Here is a 24,295-nt window from a genome sequence, read left to right as displayed (position 1 = left end):
TGTGTTCTGAAGTGCTGCAAATCTTCGCACAGCCACAGCGATATAATGACATCATTGTGCCCACTGTACTGTGACATCAGAGCCCAGATGCAAAGGGAGACTAATGGAGGAGGGAGCTAATGGTTCCCTCTTCCATCATTGCCCAGGCCCAGTGTGCATGCCGCCCTGTCGCCAGAATGACCAAATGCTGATTGGATTAATAACTTCTTTTATTCAGGTCTACTGTATGTGTTTCAGAGAACTCAGTCTCCTTCATCAGGACAACAAGAAAAATCAAGCTGGTACTGATTTCAGCACACGCGAGGCTGTGGCAGCTACCATTTCTGAAGTGCACTTAGGGGTTTTGTCTGGCACAACCCTAATAGGTGAGTTCATCCTCTTTGATTATTTCACTTTCATTTATCTGGTAAATCCCTATCTGCACTGTTAGCCGTAGCTTCGCAAAATCATTGCCCAGGTGGCAGGGAGGCCCAGTGACGGCACCGGCACCAGGCCATCCAATTCACATTTCTCATAGCGGCCACGTGTATGCTGCCATTGGTGATATGGCACTCTGTGTTGTGTATGTCTTGTTACCAATGCATTTAAACAGGATTCTGTGGAATCCCTTTCTTGGGATCGGTCCGAGTAGTCTAATTCCTAATGAGCAAGTTATGACTTATCCCAAGGGTAGGTAATAGTGATGAGCAAGTACTAAAAGGTTCAGGTGCTTGGTTCTCTAATTGAGCAAATCAGACTGCTAGGATGCTCATCTGGAGTAATGAGTATAATGAAAAACAATGTTAAATTTGAGCATTTTTCTGGCACACCCTGACAGGAGGTCTGGAGGGCAGTAAAATCGCTAAAGTGGATGAAAAGTGTTCAAATAGAATGGGACCAGCAGAAGGAACATGCCTGGACACATATCTGGCTCCCAGGTTGCTGCTGGGAATAATGTTGTCAGAGTACTACGCCACTTTTGCAGACTGACAAAATATACCAAACCAAAGAAACACATTCTCTCCTATATAATGACTTGTATATTAGGCAAATGTTAAAAGAGGGAAAAACCTCTTCCTCCAACACTAAAGCCTGCTTTACACCTTACAATTAAGCATATGATATCTATGCGATTTGACATGCCCCCCATCGTATGTGCGAGACGTTCAATTTGTTGACCGTGTCGCACAAACAATTAATTGCCATCACACGTACTTACCCTTCCATACGACCTCGATGTGGGCGGCGAACATCCACTTCCTGGAGTGGGAGGGACGTTCGGCGTCACAGCGACGTCACAATGCGGCCGGTCAATTGAAGCGGAGGGGCGAAGATGAGCGGGACGTAAACATCCCGCCCACCTCCTTCCTTCCGCATTACCGGCGGGGGCCGCGTGACGCAGGTAAGATCTGTTAATCGTTTCCGGGGTGTCACACACTGCGATGTCTGCTACCTCAGGAACATTGAACAACCCGACGTGCAATTTTTACCAAATGATCGACGTGTATGTGATGAACGGTTTTACGTTCAATCGCAATCGCACATAGCTGTCACACGCTACAACACCACTAACGATACCGGATGTGTGTCACTTACGACGTGACCCCGCGGACACATCGTTAGATATGTTGTAGCGTGTAAAGCCCGCTTTAGGCTATGTTCACATATAGCATTTTTTTGCTGCATTTTTGCACTTTCATTGCTTTCAGTGGTAAAAAGACGTTGCAAAAAAGCTGAAATAATTGTTATGCCGCTTCTTTCAAAATTGCAGCAATTTTCAATTTCAGGCAGAAGAAAAAAAAGAAATTGTGTGCATGAGATTTCTCAAATTTATTTCCATTTTGGAAGGAGTGGGAATCCTAGATTGGTAAATCGTATATACTAAGTGCAAAGCCTAACAAAAATTGAAAAGAGGGATTGCAATACACCCTGGAATACACATAGTGGATGGCCTCAGAAAACATTTTTTCCCCATTTGGAAGGAGAAGGATTCCTAAACTGGTAAAGTGTATGCACTATGTGCAAAGATTTCCAAAAATTATAAGGAGGCACTCCAATTCACCCTGGAACACATGTAGAGCCTCAGAAAACATTTACATTTAGAAGGAGTGGAACTTCTGTGACCATCAACAAGGAGTCCTGGATGCGAGGCCATTACTCAGGGTACAATTGGCACAACATGGTCCTTTATGCATGATACACTGATTTTGCTCCAGTTAAAGTGGGTGGCAGTTCCTTCTGTGTCAACTCAGGGCATCAGGCAGCCCTGGGGCTTAAAATAGATTGAACCTTGTAGGGAAAACTTTTCCAACCCATCCTTGGAAAAGAACACAATAAGTTAGTTGTCCATTTATTCACACGAGGTAAATTTGGACCTTATGCCCAATGCATCTATGAATTTATAAATGCATCTTTATTTATTTTATTACACAGAGTTGAGGCAAATTTGAGGCTCACAGGCCGCAGTCACTGCTCCCTCCAATTTTTTTCAGGGCCATCAGGTGACCTATACTCATAATTTTAATAGCCACAGACTTGAGTCAAAACAGAGTCTCGCAGGCCAAATTTACAGCTCCCTCCATGCTTAACTTGATTCCATGGGTTTTTAGCATTGCCGGGGGCTTGATATCTGATATGCCTGCAATCTGAATATGCTAACAGGCTGACTGTTCTCAAAATGAACAAGGCTTGGATTGGCCAATCCAAGCTCAGCTTTCTCAACCCCACCAAATGGAAACGGCGGAACATAAAGCCAATTGAATTGTTCCTTTTTTTCTGGTGTATTTCCATGCACCCTTTGTCACCCAAAAAAAGATGTACAGTTCATGTTTTTTTCTTTTATTGACCTTGTCCACCCTATCCACAGAGTCATCAGATGACACTACCTCATTATTTTTCTAGCGTTATTAGGGGGCCCTCAATCATAATTTTTAGGGGGCCAGAAGGCGGCACTCACTCATAATTTTTAGAGGGCCATCGGGAGGCTATCATTCAAATTTTAGAGGGCCATCAGAAATCCCATAGTCATAATTTTTAGGGGGCCAGCAGGTGGCCCTTAATTAAATTTTAGAGGGCCATTAGGTGGCACTCACTGAATTTTGAGATAGCCATAGGAGCCATAGGGGTGGCCAGAGGGAGAAGGCAGGCAACTGTTCACCAGAGCATCCGCATGTGCAAGTTTTGAGGCCAAGGGTTAGGTGTTCTCCAGTCTGGCACTTTTTATAGAAAGTGGGAACGATAAATAAATGGTCATTTGCAACCTGTGTCATACCACGATCAGCAGTGACCTGTTCACTATCAACCTGACCCCAACCAGCATGATCAGGCACATGCCATCAAAGCAACCGATTAGGTGGGCTGGATGCCTGGGTCCACAAACAGTGTTTTTGGTTGGTACCACTTCCTTTTCCCCTGTGCTATGTATTGCCATTCCCTTGTCCTGGATGCAGTCAGGGATGCCTTCCACTCTGCATCTGTTGTTACACATTTGAAAACACCATCAGCAACGTTCTCAGCTTCTTTTACCCAGTCCAGCATTGAGCTGTTTTTAGCACAGGTCTTGGAACGTAAATGTAAATACCCTGCTACCCACCCATCCACAGCAAAATAGTAAACGGGCACATTTCCATACTGCATCACCTGGAAATTTAGCATTTAGGCTTGTGAACACTGATGTTCTTTGCAACCTCGTGGCGGTTGCTGTCCCTGGGTACTCATTCCCCAGCCAAAATAATTTTTTCCAGTGTGCCATCCCCACCTGACACCAGCACGTGTCCAAGAACATCACCCATGTCCTAAGCAACGCAGTTATTTGGAAGGTTCATTTAACAACTGACATGTGGACAAGTGCTTCTGGCAAGAGACCCTATATTTCCCAGACAAAACACTGGCTGAACCCTGTGGAGACTGCAAAAATGTCAGACAATGGGATGGCACACATGCTACCGACGCTGAGGATTGCAAGCCCTAGCTACATCAGGGTTTCCTTCATCTCTTAGACCAGTTCCTGCACTTACCCTTACTCCATCTCCAAATTGTCATTACGGATCACGTTGTCCATATCAGTCACAAGTTGTAAGCACTGCAGCGCTGCCTTGATGAAGCGGCACCTGGCTCTGCTGAAACTAATTTGTTTAGGTGACAAACAGCACCCTGCCACCGAGTTGTGGAATGGTATAACAGACCAGAGAGATCTGTGGCTCTCACTGCAGAACCTACATCTAGGCATGGTTCTGTGTTATAATAGTCATAATCAGGTGGTGGCTCTGAAGCTTGGCAAGCTCACAAACATAGATGAAAGGATGAATGATCCAGCTTCTGGCTTTTAGATAAAATCCAGCTATTAATGAAATGTAGAAGGAGCCATAACACAGTGGCAGCGGAGGAGCCATAACAGAGCTGAAGACCCTTCCACCAGTCCTGCACAAGGATATGAATAGAAGAAAACTTCAAACATAGATTAAAGAAAATAGATAAAACTGATTTATTCAACTTAGGCATGATTTTAATCAGTATGACTTGCCAATATGACCCTGTCTGTACCTTACTTAGTAAAATGCTTCGCACAGGTTCTCTTTAAAGAGCAGTTTTGAGGTGTGCACCGAAATTCAAAATAAAAGATAGCACCAGCCCCCATGCCCGCGCCACACCTCTACTACATACTGGCTGCATTTTACATTGATATAGCCAACAATTAACAGAAGGGTGGAGTCACCAAAAAGAAGATGGTGTTATCTTGAAATATGAATGAGCTGAAGCAGACACTGCTTAGTATAGGAGGCGGCACCAATACAAAAAGCGGGTGACATCATTGAAATCAAGAGGTAGTAGTCAGCAGGCACTTAACAAAGATGGTGTTGTAAGCACAGGAAGCAGTTTCCATTTTTGAACCTTTAAATCAGCACAGAGATAGCCAGTAGATAAGGGTGAATAGTCAAATATTTTGGTTTGGATTCTTTTTGCCAAATATTTTATATTATTTGTGTGTTTGTACCAAATAACAAACCGAATGCAAGTCAATGGGAAACGCAAATAATTTTTTGAAGGACCTCTGAAGTATCTCTAGGAGGGCTGTAAAAACACTGCAAAGAATGGAAAAGTGCTGAAACTAAATAGAAACAGCATGGGGAAGATGCCTGGATGCACTTCTGACTTACACTTGATTTCTGGGAATAATGTTGCCAGAGTATTGCGGGTAGAGATGAGCGATCCTGATCAACAACGAACGGAAAATGTTAAAATTATATGATCTTTGGATGGATCGGGTCGAGATCAGACATCTGAACATTTACCACAAGAGTCGTCGATCTTGCCAAGGATCTGTAAATGTTTGGATGGAAAAAATCATCCTCTTCATAGCCATGTCAAGTATTGGCATAGCTGTGACTGGCCACTGTGAAAAAAAGAAAAAAAAAATCAGAAAGGTTAAAGCAGTACATATTTACAAGTCTCCCCGCAGCTGCAGCACCAGTTCCAGAGTCAATAATTATCCCTCATACATATTCACTGCTTTCCCTGCCCACCAGCATCTCTGATTGACTGCAGTCAGACCACACTCTTACTCTCTCTGACAGTGTAATACTGCTGGTGTAAAATAAATTAATAAACAAAGAAAATGCCATGCGGTTCCCCTATATATTGATACCAGCACAGATAAAGCATATGGCTACAGGCTGCAGCCCCAGCCTTGCGCTTATCGTGGCTGTGTATCAAATAAGAGGAACTGCAAGAGGCTTTTTTTAAAAAAAATATTTAAACAAATAATTGTTTAAAAACGGAGTGTGGTGCCCTCCAATTTTGATACTCAGCCATGATAAAGCCCGACAGCTGGTGCCTGGTATTCATAGGCTGGGGAGACCCATAGTTATTGGGCCCCCCAGCCTAAAAATAGATGCCTGCAGCCACCGAGAATTGTTACATCCATTAGATGCGACAGCCCTGAAACTTTAACTGGCTCTTCCCGATATCTTAGACTCTAAGTTATGTGACAAAGTGTTTAGCCCTACTCCCAGGAACATACTACTCAGGGACAGCTTTCTTATAGGCATACTACCCAAGGACAGCTCTCTTAAAAGCCTACTAATCAAGGACAGCTGCTGTGTAGTCCTATTACCCTGGGACAGCTTTTGTATAAACCTAGTACCCAGGGACAGCTGTTGTACAGTCTTATTAGCTAGGGACAGCTCTCATATTTCTCTTCTACACAGGGACAGTTCTCATAAAGCCCTACAACAAAGGAATAGCTCATATAGCCCTACTAGCCAGGGACAGCTTTCATGTAGCCCCTGGCCAAATTGCAGTCCATGCTTGCACATGTTGTATTGAGATCTGCATGAGCTCTTAGGATTACCAGTGACCCTTTTCAGGCAACTATAATGCTAATATGGCCTCGGCAAAAATGAGTTTGACAACTCTGCCCCACACTGAATGTGATAAGAGTGGTATTATTATAGAATATATTTTTTTTAATGTAGCAGCAGCAAGGTCTGTAAGGTTAGAATCCCTGCCTACTTGCCTATAATACATTAACCCTTCTCCATCAGCTTGCTCTACACAAAATGCATAGCACAATGTTACTGTAGGAATATGATGGACAAGGGGCTCCTATATTGTCACACTAGGGGACCGTAGGCTATTCTAACATCCGGATTACTCCTGATGGTGGAAATGCTAGAGAAACAAGCCTTACTTTTCTCCTGACCAAAGCTACACTGTTCCCCTTTTCACAGAAAAGGAAGGGGCAGGAGTGTTATGGCAACACAGATAAAGATTTGGAAAAAACAAAACAGACAAACTTCAAATTCACACTTACAAACAGTAAGAAACTAAAGAAAAGGAAGAGAAGTAAGGCAGCAACAAAATTACAAAAAGGTTAACACCATAACTGCTGTCAGCAATTAAGTACCGCAACCACCGGTAATTCTGGATCACAAAACCTTTACAGACCAGTATAGAAAAGCTATAGGTGGCATTATAGGAAGCATCCTGCCAGCATATGTAGGAGGGGAGCGAATGGGACTTGCTCCTCCATAGCATGTGATCAAAAAGACTAACAAGCAGCCCAGCACAGATTAACTCTTGCTATTCTGACTATGAACTACAAGTCTGTGGGTCAATGGCGAGTCTGCCTGCGCTGATCACAGTCATCAGAGAAGTTAGCAGGCAGAGTGCCAGAATCTATAGTCTCCACAAATCCTGATGCCGCCATGAAAATTGGTGATGTTTGTAAAAACCTCCTTGTGACAATGCAGATAAGAGTGTTATTATTATAGAAGAGATTTTTTTATGTAGCAGCAGCAAGGTCTGTAAGGCCTTAATTCCTGCCGACATGCCTCTGATACATTAATTACATCCTTTTCATCTACACTACTGTAAGTGATGTCACAGGAAGCAGAAGAATCACTGGGAGGAGCTTTCTGTGACCGCTTTGAGCCAATACAGATCATTGCAGGGCAGCACAGGCAGGTAACAACTACCTGCTATTAAGTGCTTAGTCCCCTTAAGTGCTCAGTCCCTGATAATTCCTATGACTGAATACCTGAAGAAGACTAAAAAAATGGTGAAATCAACTGAGAGTTCTCAGTGGTTGATACCTTTTAATGGCTAACTGAAAAGATGGTAATAATAGCAAGCTTTCGAGACTACTCAGGTCTTTTCATTAGGCTCAGTAAAACACAAAATCCGAAGAATCACATATTTATACACAACAGGACATAGAATGCAGCAGTAAATAAGACAAGTTATGTGAAGCAGAACGATCAATATGGCAAGAGGACAAACTGTTGTGGCCATAAATATTGCAGCGGTTCATAGATAAGGAGTGTGAAAGTTTTATTGTCCTCTGATTGGCGTTTGGTCCAGAACTGTGATGCCCCCAGATACTCTGAGGAGCACATTTCTTAATTGATGTAAAAAGACATACATTTATTTGCATTAATGCTATATGGAATATACTTAGAACAATGAAGGAACTTACTGCATAAATAGGCCAATTCATGTGAGCCCATAACCCATGGCAAGGTAACCTTTGATGGGACTCTAACCTGTCACCATGCCTCTACCAAGCTAAAAGCCTACAAATGTATAGGCAGGTAGGATCCAGCCCTAATTAAAAACACTCTAGGGCTGATGGGAGGAGAGAACATAAGAAAAAGAGGCAGTCAACACCTCCAATAATATAGTACAAAAACAAAAAACTGACTAGTATCTGTAAATAGAATAAAGCATGTGTGAGCAGGTGCAAGCTGATAAACAAACATGGAATAAATGAGAATTGAACTGCATTAATGCTATATGGAAAATACTTAGAAAAATAAAAGTTTTAATTAGTAATGGATCCTTCCTGCCCATAAATTTGTAGGCTTTTAGCCTGCGAGAGGTATAATATTAATTTGGGTTCCCTTCAGAGAATGGCCAAATTAAGCACTAAGTACCTTCGTTTGTCTAAGTATATTCCAAATAGCAATAATGTAGTTCAAGTTTCATATATTCAATGTTTGCATATATCTTTGTGCTTAAAGAGTGCTGCTGTATTCTTTTGTTTGTGTATCATGTAGTCATAGGAGCTTGCACCTTTTTATACTTGTTTTATTATATTTGGAGGTGCTGGTCAGTTTTTTGTTGTTTTTTTTGTAACATAGAGGTGGTGTAAAGTTAGACAAAAAAATATATTATATACAGTAACATGAACCATTTTGAGAGCATTGGGTACTTTAAAGGGAACTTGTCAGTAGAGATGAGCGAACCGGTCGCGGTTCGGCTCGAGGTTGGTTCGCCGAACGGACCTCCCGTTCGAGTTCGGTTCGTCGAACGTTCGACGAACCGAACTCGAACTGCATAGGAAACAATGGCAGGCAATCACAAACACAGAAAAACACCTAGAAAACACCCTCAAAGGTGTCCTAAAGGTGACAAACAACTCAAACACATTGGAAAGTGACAAGGACATATACTCATGCGAAAACAAAACAGCTGGACAAGGAAAAAGAGGAGGACACACAGATATAGGCATGGCACGCCCTTCTAAAATCATGTAAAACACCGCAAGGTGACTCCAAGCGGAGTCTCCCTTTTTTCCAAAAATTGGGCCACACACACACCCACCCCTTCAGTGGCAGCACTTGTGCCCCAGTTGTACACTTCACAGCTACATTTGCATCAAGCACATTCAAAAATACGCCATTCTTATCCGTCCCCAGGATGACACCGGGGTAGGTAGCAAAGTCTTTCCTGATCCCAGCTCTGTTCATCTTGGCTTCTTTTAAAAACACAGCAAGCAAGGGTTACTCCAAGCGGAGTCTCCCTTTTTTCCAAAAATTGGGCCACACAGACACCCACCCCATCAGTGGCAGCACTTGGGCCCTAGTTGCAAACAGGATGTTTTGATTTGCATCAAGCACATTCAAAAATACGCCATTCTTATCCGTCCCCAGGATGACACCGGGGTACGTAGATAAAGTCTTTGCTGATCCATGACTTGTTCATCTTGGCTTCTTTTAAAAACAATGTAAGCAAGGGTTACTCCAAGCGGAGTCTCCCTTTTTTTCCAAAAATTGGGCCACACAGACACCCACCCCATCAGTGGCAGCACTTGGGCCCTAGTTGCAAACAGGATGTTTTGATTTGCATCAAGCACATTCAAAAATACGCCATTCTTATCCGTCCCCAGGATGACACCGGGGTAGGTAGCAAAGTCTTTCCTGATCCCAGCTCTGTTCATCTTGGCTTCTTTTAAAAACACAGCAAGCAAGGGTTACTCCAAGCGGAGTCTCCCTTTTTTTCCAAAAATTGGGCCACACAGACACCCACCCCATCAGTGGCAGCACTTGGGCCCTAGTTGCAAACAGGATGTTTTGATTTGCATCAAGCACATTCAAAAATACGCCATTCTTATCCGTCCCCAGGATGACACCGGGGTAGGTAGCAAAGTCTTTCCTGATCCCAGCTCTGTTCATCTTGGCTTCTTTTAAAAACACAGCAAGCAAGGGTTACTCCAAGCGGAGTCTCCCTTTTTTCCAAAAATTGGGCCCACACACACCCACCCCTTCAGTGGCAGCAGTTGTGCCCCAGTTGTACACTTCACAGCTAGATTTGCATCAAGCACATTCAAAAATACGCCATTCTTATCCGTCCCCAGGATGACACCGGGGTAGGTAGCAAAGTCTTTCCTGATCCCAGCTCTGTTCATCTTGGCTTCTTTTAAAAACACAGCAAGCAAGGGTTACTCCAAGCGGAGTCTCCCTTTTTTTTCCAAAAATTGGGCCACACAGACACCCACCCCATCAGTGGCAGCACTTGGGCCCTAGTTGCAAACAGGATGTTTTGATTTGCATCAAGCACATTCCAAATCCACAAGCATTTACTCTCCCCAGGATGACACAGGGGTAGTAAATTCCTTCTGGATCCATGACTTGTTCATTTTGATGAACGTCAGTCTGTCCACATTGTCACTGGACAGACGCGTGCGCTTATCTGTCAGCACACACCCAGCAGCACTGAATACACGTTCAGAGACAACGCTGGCAGCTGGACACGACAAAATCTCCAAGGCGTAACTGGAGAGCTCTGGCCATTTTTCTATGTTTGAAGCCCAAAAGGAGCAAGGCTCCAGTTGCACAGTCATGGCATCGATGTTCATTTGGAGATACTCCTGTATCATCCTCTCCAGCCGTTGAGTATGTGTCAGACTTGTTGTCTCTGGTGGCCTTGCAAAAGAGGGTCTAAAAAAATTATGAAAAGATTCCATAAAATTGCTGTTACCGGCACCAGATACGGTCCTACTGGTACGGGTAGACTGGTGAAGATGACGAGACCGTCCCATGTTTGTCAAGTTACAACTGGGAGATTCCCTCCCTGCACCTGCACGGTTGTTTGGTGGAAAAGCCGAGCTAAGATCGAGTAACAGCTTCTGCTGATACTCCTGCATACGTGCGTCCCTTTCTATGGCTGGAATTATGTCACAAAATTTGGACTTGTACCGGGGATCTAATAGTGTGGCAATCCAGTAGTCATCATCACTTCTAATTTTGACAATACGACTGTCATGTTGGAGGTAGTGCAACAAGAAGGCACTCATGTGTCTTGCGCAGCCATGCGGACCAAGTCCACGCTGTGTTTGTGGCATAGAGGTGCTAACCGTTCTTTCTTCCTCTGACATCTCCCCCCAACCTCTTTCAACTGAAATTTGACCAAGGTCTCCCTCATCCGCTGAGTCTTCCATGTCCATGGACAGTTCGTCCTCCATTTCTTCATGTTCTCCTGCACCTTGCTCAACATTTCGCCTGCTACTATGCGCCCTTGTCGATCCCTGTTCCCCATGGTCCCATGCCTGCTGCGTTGGTGATGATGAACGTCTGGATCTTGGTGATGTTGTTGTCCCTTGCACATATGAATCCTCCTGTAGTTCCTCCCCTTCATGTTGTCCCACCCCCTGACTCCGAATAGTGTTTAGCGTGTGCTCCAGCATGTAAATGACTGGAATCGTCATGCTGATAATGGCATTGTCAGAGCTAAACATATTCGTCGCCATGTCGAAACTGTGCAGAAGGGTGCATAGGTCCTTGATCTGAGACCACTCCATCAGGGTGATCTGCCCCACCTCTGCATCTCGTTGGCCCAGGCTATACGTCATGACGTATTGCACCAGGGCTCTGCGGTGCTGCCACAGTCGCTGTAACATGTGTAGAGTTGAATTCCAGCGTGTCGCCACATCGCATTTCAGGCGATGAACCGGCAGGCCGAAAGACTTCTGGAGCGATGCAAGTCGCTCAGCTGCGGCGCTTGAACGCCGGAAGTGAGCAGACAGTTTTCGTGCCCTGTTCAGAAGGCCATCTAGGCCGGGATAGTGTGTTAAAAATTGCTGCACGACAAGGTTCAACACGTGAGCCATACAAGGTACGTGTGTCACCTTGCCCAGGCGAAGGGCCGCACCCAGGTTTGCAGCATTGTCGCACACGGCCTTACCAGGCTGCAGGTTGAGTGGAGACAACCATTTATTAAACTCGGACCGCAGAGCTGACCACAACTCCTCAGCTGTGTGACTCTTATTACCAAGACATGTCAAGCTAAAGACCGCCTGATGCCGTTGCGCTCGGCTGCCAGCATAGTAATGAGGCGTGCGTGATTCCTTCTGCGCAGTGAGAACGCTGGTGGCCTGACCAGGCAGGCTTGGGGCGGAGGTGGAGGACCCAGATGAGGTGGAGGATGCAGAAGCTGTGGCGGAACTTGGACAGACAGAGGATTGACACACAAGTCGTGGGGACGGCAAGACTTGTGCAGCAGACCCTTCACCATCTATCACCATAGTTACCCAGTGCCCAGTCAGCGACATGTAACGTCCCTGTCCATGCTTACTGGTCCAAGTATCGGTGGTGAAATGCACCCGTTCACACACAGAGTTTCTCAAGGAAGCGGTGATGTTGTGTGCGACATGCTGGTGTAGCGCGGGCACACCTTTCTTAGAGAAGTAGTGGCGACTAGGCATCTGGTACTGGGGCACAGCGACAGACATAAGGTCTCTAAAATCCTGTGTGTCCACTAGGCGGAAAGGCAGCATTTCGGTAGCCAACAGCTTACAGAGGGATAGAGTCAACCTCTTAGCTTTGTCATGGGTCGGAGGAAGTGGCCTTTTATTTGACCACATCTGAGGGACAGAGATCTGGCTGCTGTGTGTAGACGGTGTTGAGTAGGGTGTCCCTGGAAAAATGCAGGTTTGTGAGGAAAGTGCAGGCGGAGACATGATGTTGCCTTCATCCAACGTTGGTGCTATCGATGTCTGAGAGAGCTGTACACACTCACTTGTTTCCCCTTCCAAACCAACTGACGACCTTACAAGCAAACTGCCTGTTGCGGTTACAGTGGTGGAAGTTTTGCGTGGAAAAACAGGTGTGACAGCTGTCCCCACAGTCCTAGAAGATGAAGAGCGCGCGGATGCACTGGAAGGGGCGGGCGGTGGATGGTTCGCTCCGCTAGCCGGCATTGCAGCACGGTGAGCTTCCCACCGGGACTTATGATATTTATTCATGTGACGATTCATGGAAGAAGTTGTCAAACTGCTGAGGTTTTGACCTCTACTAACAGAATCATGACAAATGTTACATATCACATGAGTTGGGCGATCTTTTTCGATGTGAAAAAAGGCCCAGGCTAGGCAAGGCTTAGAGGCCATGCGACCTGTTGATCCACCCCGAATAATGCTCATAGGCAGAGTGGTGGCTGAGGATGCAGTTGTAGACGTGCTACCAGTGCTCCGACTCTGTCCAGGAAGGCGCAAGGTAGCTTCGTCGTCGGTTGCATCCTCCTCCACCGCCTCTGTTGACCTCCTCGAGTGCCTGACTGGGGGTTGACAGTAGGTGGGATCTAGAACGTCATCATCAATTGTTGTGTTTGCACTCCCCTCCCCCTCAGACCGAGCCTCTTCTTGCCCTGACCGAATATTTAAGTTGTCATCCCAATCGGGTATCTGCGTCTCATCTTCATCAGTATGTTCCTCATTGTCTATAACCACAGGTGTTACAGTTTGTGACAAAGGGTCAACATTATGCTCAGAAACTTGGTCCTCACGGCCTGAATCTGAGTCACAAAGGTTCTGGGCATCACTGCAGACCATTTCCTGTTCTGTACTCACTGTAGCTTGGGAGCAGACCTCTGATTCCCAGGCTATAGTGTGACTGAACAGCTCTGCAGACTCAGCCATCTCAGTTCCACCATACTGTGCAGGGCTGATGGAGACTTCAGAGCTGGGAGAAATCAAGTGTGATTGGGATGACAACTCAGAGGAATGGTGTTTTTTGGATGCGGTACTTGAAGTGGCTGAGAGGGCACTTGTTGGACCACTTGAGATCCATTCAAGCATTTTCCTTTTTTGCCCATCATCTACCTTTGTTCCTCTTGTTCGTGTCCGTAAAAAAGGGAGCACATCGGATTGTCCACAATAAGTAGTAGACATCTTACTTTTGCTAGTAGATGGTCTATCTTCAGCAGATGATAATGGAGCTTTGCCACCTTCCCCACTGACAAAACATTTTTTGCCTTTTCCACCACGCCTCTTCCCCTTTCCACCAGCATCTGTCATTTTGCCACTCATGTTGATTGCGACAAGATTGTGGACTGAAAATGTGGTAGTAAAAATTGAGAGGTGGTGAAGATTGCAGTGGTGGTCTAGCTTTATTAACAGCAGAATAATAAAGAATAAATATCCCTGACAATGTAACTTAGTTATAATTCGTTGGAGTGTGCAACGCAGGCAGATGCGCTCTGCAAATGTCTTGGCACTAGTGGGACTATAGCAAAGTCCAATAGCCACGTATAGGATGCCACTAGGTACACTGAGTGTTTGCTAGTAAAATTGCTTAGTTTAAAAAACTTGGAGTGTGCAATGCAGGCAGATGTGCTCTGCAAATGTCTTGGCCCTAGTGGGACTATAGCAAAGTCCAATAGCCACGTATAGGATGCCACTAGGTACACTGAGTGTGTGCTAGTATAATGGCTTCGTTATAATTAGTTGGAGTGTGCAACGCAGGCAGATGCGCTCTGCAAATGTCTTGGCACTAGTGGGACTATAGCAAAGTCCAATAGCCACGTATAGGATGCCACTAGGTACACTGAGTGTTTGCTAGTATAATGGCTTCGTTATAATTAGTTGGAGTGTGCAACGCAGGCAGTTGCGCTCTGCAAATGTCTTGGCACTAGTGGGACTATAGCAAAGTCCAATAGCCACGTATAGGATGCCACTAGGTACACTGTGTGTTTGCTAGTATAATGGCTGAGTTTAAAAAACTTGGAGTGTGCAATGCAGGCAGATGTGCTCTGCTAATGTCTTTGCACTAGTGGGACTATAGCAAAGTCCAATAGCCACGTATAGGATGCCACTAGGTACACTGAGTGTTTGCTAGTAAAATTGCTTAGTTTAAAAAACTTGGAGTGTGCAATGCAGGCAGATGTGCTCTGCAAATGTCTTGGCCCTAGTGGGACTATAGCAAAGTCCAATAGCCACGTATAGGATGCCACTAGGTACACTGAGTGTGTGCTAGTATAATGGCTTCGTTATAATTAGTTGGAGTGTGCAACGCAGGCAGATGCGCTCTGCAAATGTCTTGGCACTAGTGGGACTATAGCAAAGTCCAATAGCCACGTATAGGATGCCACTAGGTACACTGAGTGTTTGCTAGTATAATGGCTTCGTTATAATTAGTTGGAGTGTGCAACGCAGGCAGTTGCGCTCTGCAAATGTCTTGGCACTAGTGGGACTATAGCAAAGTCCAATAGCCACATATAGGATGCCACTAGGTACACTGTGTGTTTGCTAGTATAATGGCTGAGTTTAAAAAACTTGGAGTGTGCAATGCAGGCAGATGTGCTCTGCTAATGTCTTTGCACTAGTGGGACTATAGCAAAGTCCAATAGCCACGTATAGGATGCCACTAGGTACACTGAGTGTTTGCTAGTAAAATTGCTTAGTTTAAAAAACTTGGAGTGTGCAATGCAGGCAGATGTGCTCTGCAAATGTCTTGGCCCTAGTGGGACTATAGCAAAGTCCAATAGCCACGTATAGGATGCCACTAGGTACACTGAGTGTTTGCTAGTATAATGGCTTCGTTATAATTAGTTGGAGTGTGCAACGCAGGCAGATGCGCTCTGCAAATGTCTTGGCACTAGTGGGACTATAGCAAAGTCCAATAGCCACGTATAGGATGCCACTAGGTACACTGTGTGTTTGCTAGTATAATGGCTGAGTTTAAAAAACTTGGAGTGTGCAATGCAGGCAGATGTGCTCTGCTAATGTCTTTGCACTAGTGGGACTATAGCAAAGTCCAATAGCCACGTATAGGATGCCACTAGGTACACTGAGTGTTTGCTAGTAAAATTGCTTAGTTTAAAAAACTTGGAGTGTGCAATGCAGGCAGATGTGCTCTGCAAATGTCTTGGCCCTAGTGGGACTATAGCAAAGTCCAATAGCCACGTATAGGATGCCACTAGGTACACTGAGTGTGTGCTAGTATAATGGCTTCGTTATAATTAGTTGGAGTGTGCAACGCAGGCAGATGCGCTCTGCAAATGTCTTGGCACTAGTGGGACTATAGCAAAGTCCAATAGCCACGTATAGGATGCCACTAGGTACACTGAGTGTTTGCTAGTATAATGGCTTCGTTATAATTTGTTGTAGTGTGCAACGCAGGCAGATGCGCTCTGCAAATGTCTTGGCACTAGTGGGACTATAGCAAAGTCCAATAGCCACGTATAGGATGCCACTAGGTACGCTGAGTGTTTGCCAGTATAATGGCTTAGTTATAATTTGTTGTAGTGTGCAACGCAGGCAGATGCGCTCTGCAAATGTCTTGGCACTAGTGGGACTATAGCAAAGTCCAATAGCCACGTATAGGATGCCACTAGGTACACTGAGTGTTTGCTAGTATAATGGCTTCGTTATAATTAGTTGGAGTGTGCAACGCAGGCAGATGCGCTCTGCAAATGTCTTGGCACTAGTGGGACTATAGCAAAGTCCAATAGCCACGTATAGGATGCCACTAGGTACACTGAGTGTGTGCTAGTATAATGGCTTCGTTATAATTAGTTGGAGTGTGCAACGCAGGCAGATGCGCTCTGCAAATGTCTTGGCACTAGTGGGACTATAGCAAAGTCCAATAGCCACGTATAGGATGCCACTAGGTACACTGAGTGTGTGCTAGTATAATGGCTTCGTTATAATTAGTTGGAGTGTGCAACGCAGGCAGATGCGCTCTGCAAATGTCTTGGCACTAGTGGGACTATAGCAAAGTCCAATAGCCACGTATAGGATGTCACTAGGTACACTGTGTGTTTGCTAGTATAATGGCTGAGTTTAAAAAACTTGGAGTGTGCAATGCAGGCAGATGTGCTCTGCTAATGTCTTTGCACTAGTGGGACTATAGCAAAGTCCAATAGCCACGTATAGGATGCCACTAGGTACACTGAGTGTTTGCTAGTATAATGGCTTCGTTATAATTAGTTGGAGTGTGCAACGCAGGCAGATGCGCTCTGCAAATGTCTTGGCACTAGAGGGACTATAGCAAAGTCCAATAGCCACGTATAGGATGCCACTAGGTACACTGAGTGTGTGCTAGTATAATGGCTTCGTTATAATTAGTTGGAGTGTGCAACGCAGGCAGATGCGCTCTGCAAATGTCTTGGCACTAGAGGGACTATAGCAAAGTCCAATAGCCACGTATAGGATGCCACTAGGTACACTGAGTGTGTGCTAGTATAATGGCTTCGTTATAATTAGTTGGAGTGTGCAACGCAGGCAGATGCGCTCTGCAAATGTCTTGGCACTAGTGGGACTATAGCAAAGTCCAATAGCCACGTATAGGATGCCACTAGGTACACTGAGTGTTTGCTAGTATAATGGCTTCGTTATAATTAGTTGGAGTGTGCAACGCAGGCAGATGCGCTCTGCAAATGTCTTGGCACTAGTGGGACTATAGCAAAGTCCAATAGCCACGTATAGGATGCCACTAGGTACACTGAGTGTTTGCTAGTATAATGGCTGAGTTTAAAAAACTTGGAGTGTGCAATGCAGGCAGATGTGCTCTGCTAATGTCTTTGCACTAGTGGGACTATAGCAAAGTCCAATAGCCACGTATAGGATGCCACTAGGTACACTGAGTGTTTGCTAGTATAATGGCTGAGTTTAAAAAACTTGGAGTGTGCAATGCAGGCAGATGTGCTCTGCTAATGTCTTTGCACTAGTGGGACTATAGCAAAGTCCAATAGCCACGTATAGGATGCCACTAGGTACACTAAGTGTTTGCTAGTATAATGGCTGAGTTTAAAAAACTTGGAGTGTGCAATGCAGGCAGATGTGCTCTGCTAATGTCTTTGCACTAGTGGGACTATAGCAAAGTCCAATAGCCACGTATAGGATGCCACTAGGTACACTGAGTGTTTGCTAGTAAAATTGCTTAGTTTAAAAAACTTGGAGTGTGCAATGCAGGCAGATGTGCTCTGCAAATGTCTTGGCCCTAGTGGGACTATAGCAAAGTCCAATAGCCACGTATAGGATGCCACTAGGTACACTGAGTGTGTGCTAGTATAATGGCTTCGTTATAATTAGTTGGAGTGTGCAACGCAGGCAGATGCGCTCTGCAAATGTCTTGGCACTAGTGGGACTATAGCAAAGTCCAATAGCCACGTATAGGATGCCACTAGGTACACTGAGTGTTTGCTAGTATAATGGCTTCGTTATAATTTGTTGTAGTGTGCAACGCAGGCAGATGCGCTCTGCAAATGTCTTGGCACTAGTGGGACTATAGCAAAGTCCAATAGCCACGTATAGGATGCCACTAGGTACACTGAGTGTGTGCTAGTATAATGGCTTCGTTATAATTAGTTGGAGTGTGCAACGCAGGCAGATGCGCTCTGCAAATGTCTTGGCACTAGTGGGACTATAGCAAAGTCCAATAGCCACGTATAGGATGCCACTAGGTACACTGTGTGTTTGCTAGTATAATGGCTGAGTTTAAAAAACTTGGAGTGTGCAATGCAGGCAGATGTGCTCTGCTAATGTCTTTGCACTAGTGGGACTATAGCAAAGTCCAATAGCCACGTATAGGATGCCACTAGGTACACTGAGTGTTTGCTAGTAAAATCGCTTAGTTTAAAAAACTTGGAGTGTGCAATGCAGGCAGATGTGCTCTGCAAATGTCTTGGCCCTAGTGGGACTATAGCAAAGTCCAATAGCCACGTATAGGATGCCACTAGGTACACTGAGTGTGTGCTAGTATAATGGCTTCGTTATAATTAGTTGGAGTGTGCAACGCAGGCAGATGCGCTCTGCAAATGTCTTGGCACTAGTGGGACTATAGCAAAGTCCAATAGCCACGTATAGGATGCCACTAGGTACACTGAGTGTTTGCTAGTATAATGGCTTCGTTATAATTTGTTGTAGTGTGCAACGCAGGCAGATGCGCTCTGCAAATGTCTTGGCACTAGTGGGACTATAGCAAAGTCCAATAGCCACGTATAGGATGCCACTAGGTACACTGAGTGTTTGCTAGTATAATGGCTTCGTTATAATTAGTTGGAGTGTGCAACGCAGGCAGATGCGCTCTGCAAATGTCTTGGCACTAGTGGGACTATAGCAAAGTCCAATAGCCACGTATAGGATGCCACTAGGTACACTGTGTGTTTGCTAGTATAATGGCTGAGTTTAAAAAACTTGGAGTGTGCAATGCAGGCAGATGTGCTCTGCTAATGTCTTTGCACTAGTGGGACTATAGCAAAGTCCAATAGCCACGTATAGGATGCCACTAGGTACACTGAGTGTTTGCTAGTAAAATTGCTTAGTTTAAAAAACTTGGAGTGTGCAATGCAGGCAGATGTGCTCTGCAAATGTCTTGGCCCTAGTGGGACTATAGCAAAGTCCAATAGCCACGTATAGGATGCCACTAGGTACACTGAGTGTGTGCTAGTATAATGGCTTCGTTATAATTAGTTGGAGTGTGCAACGCAGGCAGATGCGCTCTGCAAATGTCTTGGCACTAGTGGGACTATAGCAAAGTCCAATAGCCACGTATAGGATGCCACTAGGTACACTGAGTGTTTGCTAGTATAATGGCTTCGTTATAATTTGTTGTAGTGTGCAACGCAGGCAGATGCGCTCTGCAAATGTCTTGGCACTAGTGGGACTATAGCAAAGTCCAATAGCCACGTATAGGATGCCACTAGGTACACTGAGTGTTTGCTAGTATAATGGCTTCGTTATAATTAGTTGGAGTGTGCAACGCAGGCAGATGCGCTCTGCAAATGTCTTGGCACTAGTGGGACTATAGCAAAGTCCAATAGCCACGTATAGGATGCCACTAGGTACACTGTGTGTTTGCTAGTATAATGGCTGAGTTTAAAAAACTTGGAGTGTGCAATGCAGGCAGATGTGCTCTGCTAATGTCTTTGCACTAGTGGGACTATAGCAAAGTCCAATAGCCACGTATAGGATGCCACTAGGTACACTGAGTGTTTGCTAGTAAAATTGCTTAGTTTAAAAAACTTGGAGTGTGCAATGCAGGCAGATGTGCTCTGCAAATGTCTTGGCACTAGTGGGACTATAGCAAAGTCCAATAGCCACGTATAGGATGCCACTAGGTACACTGAGTGTTTGCTAGTATAATGGCTTCGTTATAATTTGTTGGAGTGTGCAACGCAGGCAGATGCGCTCTGCAAATGTCTTGGCCCTAGTGGGACTATAGCAAAGTCCAATAGCCACGTATAGGATGCCACTAGGTACAGAGTGTTTGCTAGTATAATGGCTGAGTTTAAAAAACTTGGAGTGTGCAATGCAGGCAGATGTGCTCTGCTAATGTCTTTGCACTAGTGGGACTATAGCAAAGTCCAATAGCCACGTATAGGATGCCACTAGGTACACTGAGTGTTTGCTAGTAAAATTGCTTAGTTTAAAAAACTTGGAGTGTGCAATGCAGGCAGATGTGCTCTGCAAATGTCTTTGCACTAGTGGGACTATAGCAAAGTCCAATAGCCACAGATAGGATGCCACTAGGTACACTGAGTGTTTGCTAGTATAATGGCTTAGTTAGAATGAGTTGGAGTGTGCAGAGGACAAGAGATTACAGTGGCAGGATTGTGGTGCTCTGGGTAGAGGAATGGAAGCCTGCCTTTCTATTCCCTCCTAATGGTGAAATGCAGGGAGGAAATCCCTGACCTGGGCTACACAGACGCTGTTGCTGTTTGCAGGACCTGTCACCTATGGCTCTCTGACCCTGCCGGTACGAGCCCTTAAAAGGACTGCTAGAATGTGCTCTCCCTAAGCTGTCTAACGCTGTGTATGCAGCGCATACAGCTGTATCGGCGATAGGACAAAGGACGGAACTGCGACAGTGATGTCTGACACCAAAGACGCAGAAGGCAGATAATGGCGATCGTGAAGAAAATGTCCGGTTTTATAATGCAGGGACATGTGACATGCAGATCCTATCACACATGCCGTTGCTTCTCTGCCTCAAAGTCCACTTAGGTGTGTGTGTGTCTGTGATTGGCTGACATGCTGGCCAGCCCCACAAGACGCGCGCGCTTAGGGAAGGAAGACAAGAAAAAAAAAAAAAAAAATGGCGATCGCCATTATAGAAACAGCAGTGATCTGAAGGCGCTGTTCACGCACACTATACACTGAAATGTGATAATAGTTTGATTCACAGAGTGACTTACACTATTACAGCAGAAACCAAGCTAAGATTTAGCTGTTTTTTGGCTGCTAGATTCGTTCTCGAACGTTTCTAGAACTATCGAGCTTTTGCAAAAAGCTCGAGTTCTAGTTCGATCTAGAACATGCCCCAAAATCACTCGAGCCTAGAACTGGAGAACCACGAACCACGAACCGCGCTCAACTCTACTTGTCAGGTCAAAAAAGCTTTACAACCTACAAGCAGGAGCATGTGTGAGCTACTAACTCCTCTCTACCCATCCCTGTGTTGTAATATTGTGTAATATGAAAGTAATAAAATACATTTTATTACTTACATATTCCCTATATAAATAAGCAGGTCTCTAGCCATATGGGCGTCGCATCACCCCGTGGGTGTATGCATGCTTTCCATGGAATCACGCCCCGTCAGCTCCTTCAGAATCCCGCGCATGCGCACTTACCATTCTCGCCGCCTTCTCATCTTGGTGTTTACTTGCCGGGTCAGACGCACGCTGGAGTCTTCTGAGCATGCGCAGTGCACGTCTGAACCTGACAAGCAACCAGGATGAGAAGGCAGTGAGAATGGTAAGCGCACATGTGCAGGATTAGTGAAGGAACAGATGTTACCGTCGCTCATGTAAATCCATGGTATGACGCCCACAGGGGCGTGATACCATGGAAAGAATGCAAACGTCCACGGGGTGATGCGACGCCCATGGGGCTAGAGACCTGCTCATTTACATAGGAAATATGTAAGTAATAGAACTTATTTTATTACTTTCATATTACACAATATTACAACACAGGGATGGGTAGGAAGGGGTTACTAGCTCACACGTGCTGCTGCTTGTATGTTATATATTGTTGACCTGACAGGTTCCCTTTAAAACTTTTTAGTCTATATTTGCACAGCCTAACTATAGCAACGGATTAGTAAATCTGTCCAATGCTTCTATAGAACAATACCTGTTGCTTACAGGACACATGCAACTTTTTGTTTCATTTTGCTCCACACCTGTCATACTTGTGTGTGCCTGTGACAGTTCATGTGTATTTTCTATGCCAAAGAGAAAAGGGTGGTTGAAGCAGGGAAGGATACGGTAAATACTAATAATGCATTTTATGACTGACACCTGTCAAATATTTATGACATATTATTTTTATATGTCTCTTCATTCTAATGTTTAGAAACTGCTTGTTATTCGATCAAGCATTGGGAGGCTTGAGACGCTTGATACTCGAGTATCCGGATACTCGCACGCCATGATATAGTCCTGCTCCACATGTATCGTGGCTTATTTTAAGCATCATCGGATCTAGATAAGAGCCGAGGGGACATGCTCAGCCCAGAAATGCTGTTGGGAGTGTTTTTGTGATGCCCTGGCCTATCAGGTTGTCACAGGATATGGTGCAATCTGCCCTTCTGCACAGTATCTACTCCGACTTGGTTACGGATCCTAGTCCATTGATGTTGCTAACAGCTTAGCCAGTCAAAATCCTAGGAACACTTTGCACTGAACCCATCAGACACACCATTGTGGTGGCCCTAAGGGAATAGGGCCGCCCACATGGGGGTTGGTAGGGAAAAGTGAGAAAGTGACAGAGAAGTGAAAAAGGGGTGAAAGGAGTAGAAAGGAGTAGGAGGCGGAAGGTGACTCTCCAAGAGGGAGAGGTCACCAGTCCGGACCAGGGCTCCTGAAGTTTACTAGGTGGCAGATGTTGGTCTGGGCCTGGTAGGAGCTGGAATCCCAGTCGCAGGGGATCGCGTCAAGGGGCACGGACTGCCGAGGAGGGCAGCCGGTGGCCTTGAGCCATCACCGGGCAGGGGCCAGGGCACAGCAGGGTATGTGGGCCCTTGGCCAGGAAGTAGCTTAACGCGTCCCGGTAATTTTCCCGACGGGGGTGAAGACTTCAATATTCATCCCCAACCCGCTCCAAAATCGGGGTACTAGTGTACCGATGGGATAGGACTTTCCCAAATACAGTCCAAAGAAATCCTACGCATGAACCCTGAGAGCAAGCTCACTCTGTTAGCCATACGGGTGAGCGGGACCTGAAAAGTTTCAAGCTTGAGGGTCCAACTAGTGAGAAGGTGCCACGGAAAAGGCTACAGGCTAACAGCAACACCAAGGGCACCTATCCACATGTCCTCCCTCCATGCTTCAGTGGTGCTCAGAATTCTGGTTTAAAAGCTGTCGGAGTTGATATTCTTGGACTGAGTGAGTACGCTGAAAAGCCCCCTTTTCCTCTACCCAACGGCACCCCAGTCACCAACACCCAATGGGCCCCGGGGCACAAACCCCCTACCCACGGAGGGGTTAAACATCTGGCTGCTACACCATCGCCACCGAGCTCCCCAACAGCAGCGGTGGTCTCCTACATTACCACACACCGTGGGTAGCATCACAAACTTACATATCCCCTGTAATACCTATCCCCTCTTTTTTTAATTCGAGTGTCCGCGCGAACCCCTGGGTCCGGAGACCCCTCGAGCCACCGCGGCTCCAGATCCGAGTGGCTCGGCCGCTGGCATGGGGGCGGTGCATCTCGAAAAGCCTAGCGTCACGAACAGGATACGAGCAGGACTCACTTACCTGGGTGACGTGCGCCTTGAAAGCAGAAGACTGCAGGTCCAGAGTCCTTTTCCCGCCAATTCCACCATTGTCTGCCATCTTTTAGCGCCAAAATGCTGTCTTCAACGAGAAAGCGCGCAAAGGCTAAGCCCCGCCCTTCGTCTTCCTTGTGAGGCCGGAATCAGAAGTTTCTAGAGAGCCACGGTCACCGAGGGAGTGCTGCGAAAGACCGAGGGGGTAGGCCAGAATGTGTTACTAGCGGAAGTGGAGCAGGGACGCCAGGACTCTGTGACAACGTTCCTGGAAGACGCAGTGGCAAGATGGCGGAGTGAGACTGGTCCACAGAACGTGATGTCCCTGGGACTTCGACATGGATAGAGGAGGAAACAGAGCAGCTGTGCAGGAGAATGCGGACGCAGTTCCTGTTCATTCTGAATCACTGGAGGGAAGAGATGAGGAGCCTGGCGGTGGCGGTGCAAGCCCGTGATATTGAAATCCCACGTGAAGCAGCGGTGGTCTCCTACATTACCACGCATCGTGGGTGTCGCGGGTGGGGAGGACGCCACTGCGCTGC

The sequence above is a fragment of the Anomaloglossus baeobatrachus genome, chromosome 3 (assembly GCF_048569485.1).
Source record: "Anomaloglossus baeobatrachus isolate aAnoBae1 chromosome 3, aAnoBae1.hap1, whole genome shotgun sequence".
NCBI lineage: Eukaryota > Metazoa > Chordata > Amphibia > Anura > Aromobatidae > Anomaloglossus > Anomaloglossus baeobatrachus.
This window is presented reverse-complemented; position numbering follows the sequence as displayed.